The sequence below is a fragment of the Eptatretus burgeri genome, chromosome 6 (assembly GCF_056783735.1).
Source record: "Eptatretus burgeri isolate ZD-2024b chromosome 6, Ebu_testis_v1, whole genome shotgun sequence".
Lineage (NCBI taxonomy): Eukaryota > Metazoa > Chordata > Myxini > Myxiniformes > Myxinidae > Eptatretus > Eptatretus burgeri.
This window is the reverse complement of record NC_140966.1, coordinates 28,363,321-28,370,354: the sequence shown is the minus strand read 5'-3', so window position 1 is coordinate 28,370,354 and position 7,034 is coordinate 28,363,321. Positions and strand designations below refer to the sequence as shown.

The window sequence follows — 7,034 nt, the reverse complement described above, 5'->3', positions numbered from 1 at the left end:
GCCTACCCATCCGTCAGCAAAGCAATTGGCATGCTTTACTGGCCAACTTTTAATGCCTTACTATTAATTTAAAAGGAACACACCCTTGTGTCCTGTTTAGTTTGCAACTGATTTGCTTTTGCTGTTATATTGCCAACGGGATGCCTGAGGGGTGTGTTCCTTTTCAATTTATATATCACCAGGCCATGTGTAACCAGAACATGCCCAACAAGAACAAAAAAATATTTCCCCAAAAATAACGCGTATTTCTATGAAGTAGGAATTACTTGGAATCGACGTCGATTCCCGTTCACCTCTCGATTCCTTTTGTTTCCCTGGTTGGAATTGAGTTCTTTCAAATCGATTCAGCCCAACACTATTAAGCACTCAAGCAAGCACTCCAATGAAACCATTGATAAGGAACGGCTGGCTGGATCATATTAAACACCGTCCGGAGATGAGCGGTGACTACTGGAGTGTCAAACAATGCGAATTGGATAAATGAACTCTCTTTTTCCGCAGTTGAAACTGTTGCTGAGGTCAATTGCGCAGTTTAAAAATTTTGAAATTTGGCCCAGGTTCAGCAATTCTGGAGGTTATTGTACGTGTGGAAATGAAATAAAGCCGTGAACACTGGTGTCTTGGGCATTTATAAGCATTGCGATGTATCCAACGATTTGTAGGCGTGATGATCAGGCATTCGACAATATGAATGAGAAAGTGAAAAAACATTTTTGAGCGCTTTATCATTAAGAAACCTTAGCGGCCTATTCCAAGTGAAGGTATTGTTGAGCAGGCCAAAAACAAAAAGGTGAATTAAGACCCCAGTGAGGGAGAACGAGGTGACCAAGGTTGATCCCTTGATAAAGGATAATTAAATAAGGCCATTAAATATCTTCAAAAGGGGTGTTTTAATTTACGCAAACACCAATTTTTCATTCATGCACTTCATTGGAGTTCCCTGATTATGCATGCTAAGGTTTGGGCTGCTAAATTTCATGGTTTTGGAGTTATGGAGGAGACGCACTGACACACACATACTGACATTTATTATTATAGATATCTGCAGGGTGTATAAAGAACCAATCAATCCTTTTGAAATGATTATGGCTTTTGAATGAAGGGTGAGAGTAGGCAGCATTGTGATTAGAATTATTCAGATTTGAATCCATGTGGATTTGAACCATCAGTTGAGATCATTATTGAAATAGCAGCAGAATGTTGTTGTTGCAGTTCATTTCATATTAAACATTAAAAATAATAATAATAATAATAATAACAACACGTACATTTTTGAAGAGTGCAAGACGAGTCATCTCATTACAAACTCTACTACTAAATTCACTCTGCTCCAATTTAGGCCACGCACAAGTCTGTGTCACAGCACAAAACACCATCAGTTGCATCAGCGTTGATTAACCCACTTGTGTGGAAAGATGATTCAAAGAATAGAAATGCTTAGCATCCAAAATGTGAACACGTAAGCACAGATCAACATCAAAATGAATAGCATGCTGGAGTCACTTTGGAATTAGAAGAGTTGATATGAAGATTAAGTTTTGAATTGAGATTCACACAGGGGAATGGAAATGGGGTGCTTGATCTAAAAAGTATTTACACAAACATTTTCATCATCTTATCTTCTTTTGGAGGCACACCATTCATTTAGCGTTGGATTTAATAGCCTAAGAAAACCCATACTGACAAGTTGACTCATGTAAGATAGATGGAACTTGTCCAGGAAACCATCCCACCCTTGTGCAAGGGACAGGGGTCATATGATATGCTTTCAGACCAGTTTTTGATGCAAGACCAAACCGCTTAAAAGCAACTACCGCTGTGATATCCTTCTGCTTAACAATCTCACACGGTAATAGTTACATAATATAACAACAGGGCTTTTGGTCTTCGTAATTCTCTTACTCGGTCCCAGGAAGATGCTTTATTTTTAATTTGAATTTTAAATACCTGCGGGTGCAATTTAATAAGTTGCTTAAGAATGCTGGCTCTCCCTTTGCTCTCCTTGCAGACCAGTTGGGATATCCATTGGAGGGAAGACCAGGATTGTCGAGCCAGGTGGTGAGTAGAGCATTGTTATCTTGAAATATCTAAAACCAGTTGTCAACTACCTTCGTAGTGAACTGCATTTACACTTACATTTGTTTCAGAGGTCATTTACCAGGGAATGACTCTTCAGCTTCACCAAAACGTCATCACCAAGCTGTGGTCTTGTTTGTTTTATAGTTTTATAAATATATGTCCTGCTTCTTGTCTTTTAAACACTGACATTATATCTTATCTTATCCCTTGTTCTGCTTTTATCCTTTCTACGAGACAATGATCCATCTTTGATGGATGATCCATGAAAGTTTCCATTGTGATAATCATTGTTTTGACGTTGGTGCTCTATTTGGCTCTTGTTTGTCAGACCTTTTTTTTTTTTTTTGCTTTCTTCCACCATTAAAGTCAGCTGCAGTTATTTTTGGCCTAAATTACCAAGAGGTTATTTTAGAGAATTTTGAAAGAGTACCAACACGCAACGTTTAACTCCTTTTTAAAAAAAAAAAAAACACAATGAGATCTTTAACATCCACAAAAAAGTTTTCGCAGATGGGGAAATTATTGTAAACATTTCCTCTGAAGCTCATTGTACTCTATAAAGCACTGCCCTGCCTGCAAAACACTGGCACAACATTTGTTATCCTATTTAATAAGGACTCGAACCCTGGCCAAACACATTAAAGATTGTGGTCTATTAATTAAAGATTGTGGTCTCTTTAAGTGCATTGCCTTGCTCCTTGCTTACAAGTTTGTCCAGTTTTGATACACAAAACATTCCTCGTTCATGAGTAAAGCTACCCAATAACCAAAATGATTGTTTAAAAAAATAACCTGTTTCTTTTTTTTTCTAAAGATACTTCTATTCCCTTTTTACCAAAACTAATCCTCCCAACAAAGCGAGTTTCATGAATGTGTGCTAGCAGATCTGAAACTGTGTGGAGCTCGTATGATATACAGGCACGCCTGTGCGGAAATGCATTGCGAGAGATAGTGTTGCGAAAGTGCAAGATCACCACGACTCGGACATTCAGAAGTAATGATGGAATACATTCTCCTGCAATAACTAATAGGTATACATCGTCCATACATCACAATTTGTTGTTGCTGTAATGCTCAGATTGAATTCATTCATTTGGAAAGAGGAAGTCTTGAATTACATTAATCTAATTGTGCAATACAAAATACAATTCCCAGTTCGTACTTCAGTGACCTTGTTCTATATTTTAAACTGTTGAACTATTTACGAGGCAAAGACAAAATGCATTGAGCACACCACATCTGTTTGCCTGGATGGGACAGATGTGTCCTCAGATAAGTCAGGTGCTATCTCAACCAACGTCTGACTTGAAGCTGTTACAACGGTAAATTAGCCTCGCAAGCTAAAGGTCCATCTATATATTTAGTACTCGTGCGAGGGAGATAGAGGGGGATTTGAGTTGCGGAACCTCAATTGGCAAGAGGATTATCGGGAGAGGAGGATAGGAGAGTGAATAGAGGTTAGGGAAGTGTGGAAAGAAGGAAAAGGAGTTCGGGGTAAGATTGGAGTAAGAGTTGGGGAGGGAAGAGTGTACGTCTGTGGAATACAGACAAAACACTTCCCTCATCTTCTTTCTGTCGATCCACATGGGGAACTCCTCACCTTTTAAAATTCATAATTTATGGTTTGTCATCACAGCCTCATCATTTATGTTTTTTAAATAACATAAAATGCCATCTTTTTACAATTTCCTTTTCTTAATTTATATTTTTCAAAACTCTTCTTTCTTTGTAATTACAATTTAAGCCTGGTATGAGCTTAACGGTGAAGATGGCTAGTTTAAGATCTTGGGGTCTTGAATTTGAGCCTCTGTCAGCCGCTGACATTAACACCATGTGGGGTTGATTCAGCTTGTCATCCTTCCAAGGTCGGCGAAATGAGTACCAGTGTACTGGTAATATAGGGCACTGCATCAGTAGCACAGCCACACCACCAGAAAATGATGCAACCAGCAGTCACAGGTTGCATACCATAGCTATTTGCAATTTTATTTTTAATTCAGAAGTAGTAACTTGTATAAGAAATGGATAAAATCAACAGGAAGTTGATTGAGGTATGCTAACCACCATGGGAAGCAAGGAGAAGCTGAACTTTCAGGCGGTGACCCTTCATAAGAGTAAAAGTGGGATGAGGGATTCATGCTCAAAACATCGGCTTCTCCTTGCTTTCAACGTTGAGCCGATGAACATCTAAACAAGAAGATGACTTCATGCAGAGCATGATACTTGCAAAATCCATAAAACAAATTTGACCTCAAAAATAATTGGTGGTTTAATTCAGTGACCTTAAATTTAAATCCTCTTCAAATTTCAAGTCAATCGGATGAAAATTGAGGATTTTAGAAATACCACCTTAGATGTTGACCTTTGACCTATGTTGACCTTTTGATCTCAAAAATAATAAGCTTCTTCCTTTTGACATACTCTACCATGTGGTGAAGTTTTGTGAAGATCGGTTTAAAACTGTGACCTGTAGGCGATAAACAGACAGACAAGCCAGTAGGCGGCCATGGGTCACCGAGCATCCGATGACCTTTCACCCCTGATCTGAGTTAATCTAGTACTAAGTACTTTCGAAATTGCAATCGAATCGGTTAACCCTTGTATGAGCAAGGGGGCTTTGAATGGTCATTTTTCCCGAACAATGCACTCATTGAATTTTGACCTTTGACTTAGCCGAGATAGGTCAATATGTCCTGAAACAAAGTTGTAGTACCCATTGAGTACTCTGTACCTATGAACTTTCATTCGTATCGGCTAACCCGTGTAGAAGCAAGGGGGATTTGAATGGTCATTTTGCCTGAAAAATGCACTCATTGACCTTTGACCCCTGACCTCGCCGAGATAGTTCAATATGTCCTGAAGCAAAGTTGTAGTACTCATTGAGTTCTATGTACCTGTGAACTTTCATTCGTATCGGTTAATCCTTGTAGGAGCAAGGGGTTCCTTGAATGGTAATTTCGCCCAAAAAATGCACTTATTGACCTTTGACCCCTGACCTACTCGAGATAGGTCATTATGCAAATGAGCAAAGTTGTAGCACTCATCACGGTCTATAAGCATGTAAAGATTCATTCGATTCGGTTCAACCGTCTTGGAGCTAGTGTACTTTGAATTTTCAGCGGGAATGCTCAATGGCCCTCGGACACCCAAGTTGAGAGGGTTACCATTTGGAAACTATAAGATATAGAAAAAAAATGGATGTCATATAGCAGATAGAGAATCACCTTAAGATTATGCATACCAAATCTCATCGAGTTCCATCTACTGATTACTACTTGGTATCAATTTGAATGAAAAGTACCGAAAATGCGGTTTGATATCGGAAATCTCCAAAGTTCGAGGGGGTGCTGTGGGTGAACAAAGATATAAATCGAAAATCCGGCTCGATCGTTTGTGCACAATGTATTCCAGATGATTAGTGTGCATTTTCATGACCATCTGACCATAACCCTATGAGGAGTAGCATTTGGCGCGAAGGCACCTCCAGCTCTCGCATATTATCGATTTTTGCCCTTTATCCCCTGACCTAAGCAATATCGGTCAATATGTCCTGAGGCAAAGTTGTAGTACTCATTGCGTGCTATGAACCTGCAAAGTTTCATTCATATCGATGCACTCACCTGGTCTCTCGGGGACCTTCAATTTTCTCCAATTTTCGGGCATACCCCATTTGTAGGGGGCGCTGCGGGTAAACTATTACATATATCACAAAAACCAGAATATGTTTGGTAGAGCATCACCTGTAGATGATGCATGGCAAATTGCGTTAGCCTGCGTGGGATACTGGCTTTCGGAATTGATTTCGTGTGAACGGTACCGATTTTGAATGTTTTTCGGCTGTTGCTCGGGAACCAAAGCGTCCCTAGCAACCATCACAATTTCCAAAGCACTAGGTCATAAGATGTACCGACCACCCGAGTTTGGTCAAAATCGGCCCACGTTTACTACCAATTATGCTGATGACAAATGAACAAACATCCAAACAAACAGACAGAATTACTGACAATAAGGGTCACCTATTTCGGCGACACAACAGACAGAATAACATAATCGACGAAGCAATATACTTGAAAAATCTTCGATTTTGCAAGTCACAAACTGAAGCTGTATATTACAGTTATCACATGCTGGGCTTAAGAAAAAGAAATGCAGGTGCCATAATTTCACTCACTCAACCAATGGTGGTCTGATGTTTCATCTTTTATCGATCACAGGGTTGAGACTGTATACTTTTATCGCCCCCCCCCTCCTCCCCTCCTTCCCTGGAAATACTGAGTTGAATTGGTGTGTCACCTTACAGGATCAAGTTTAAAGGTGGTCATTCTTCACATTGCTTTTTACAAATTAAGGCTTGAAAATTTAATGACAACCATGAGGTTGTTGTTAAACCTCATGAGGTTTAACCATGAGGTTATTGACCATTCCTTTATTGCTGAAACTATGCAAGCCACCAGAGGTCACATAATGGTATGGGGTGTGTTGTTATCACACTCTCCTCATCTGGCTTCTCGGAGAAGTCTTTATCGCTAGATAGACCATTTACATTGCGCTACGGCTGTGATATTAAGCCATAGTTTTTGTTCATTTTGTGTGCCATCAAGGTGAATGCAAATTTATTGACTGCTGGGATTGTTAAAAATGTACAATGCATTTTAATTCATCTCATGAATACACGAGCATTGTGACAAACGAAGTTCATCCTCCAAATATCAACAACTCTAGCTGGGATCTAAGTGAAATGGCTCTTCACTCCTGTTCAGGTTTTCTTTAAATTGGGCAGTGTTGTTTGACTGTGTAGTTCCCTAAAGAAAGCAGACATGCAACGCAGTCACTTACTGCGACCATTCAGCAGGAAAGGGAATGAATGGTTACTTAATACAAAGACATAAACGATCAAAGCTCCTGTATCGATAAAAGTTCAGATCAAGTTTCAAATCAGCGAATCACATAGTGGA

At 39.5% G+C, this 7,034-nt stretch overlaps 1 protein-coding gene across 1 annotated transcript in view; it reads left to right on the top strand.

The window, feature by feature from the left end:
- Positions 1 to 1,805: 1,805 nt before the first annotated feature.
- The window catches only part of LOC147024442 (uncharacterized), an 83,615-nt gene continuing 78,386 nt past the window's right edge, over positions 1,806 to 7,034 (top strand). Inside the window, exons 1-2 of the mRNA XM_085884383.1 lie at positions 1,806 to 1,849; positions 2,009 to 2,058. The gene's annotated coding sequence lies outside the window, so the exon portion shown is untranslated. The remainder of the gene's footprint in view (positions 1,850 to 2,008; positions 2,059 to 7,034) is intronic.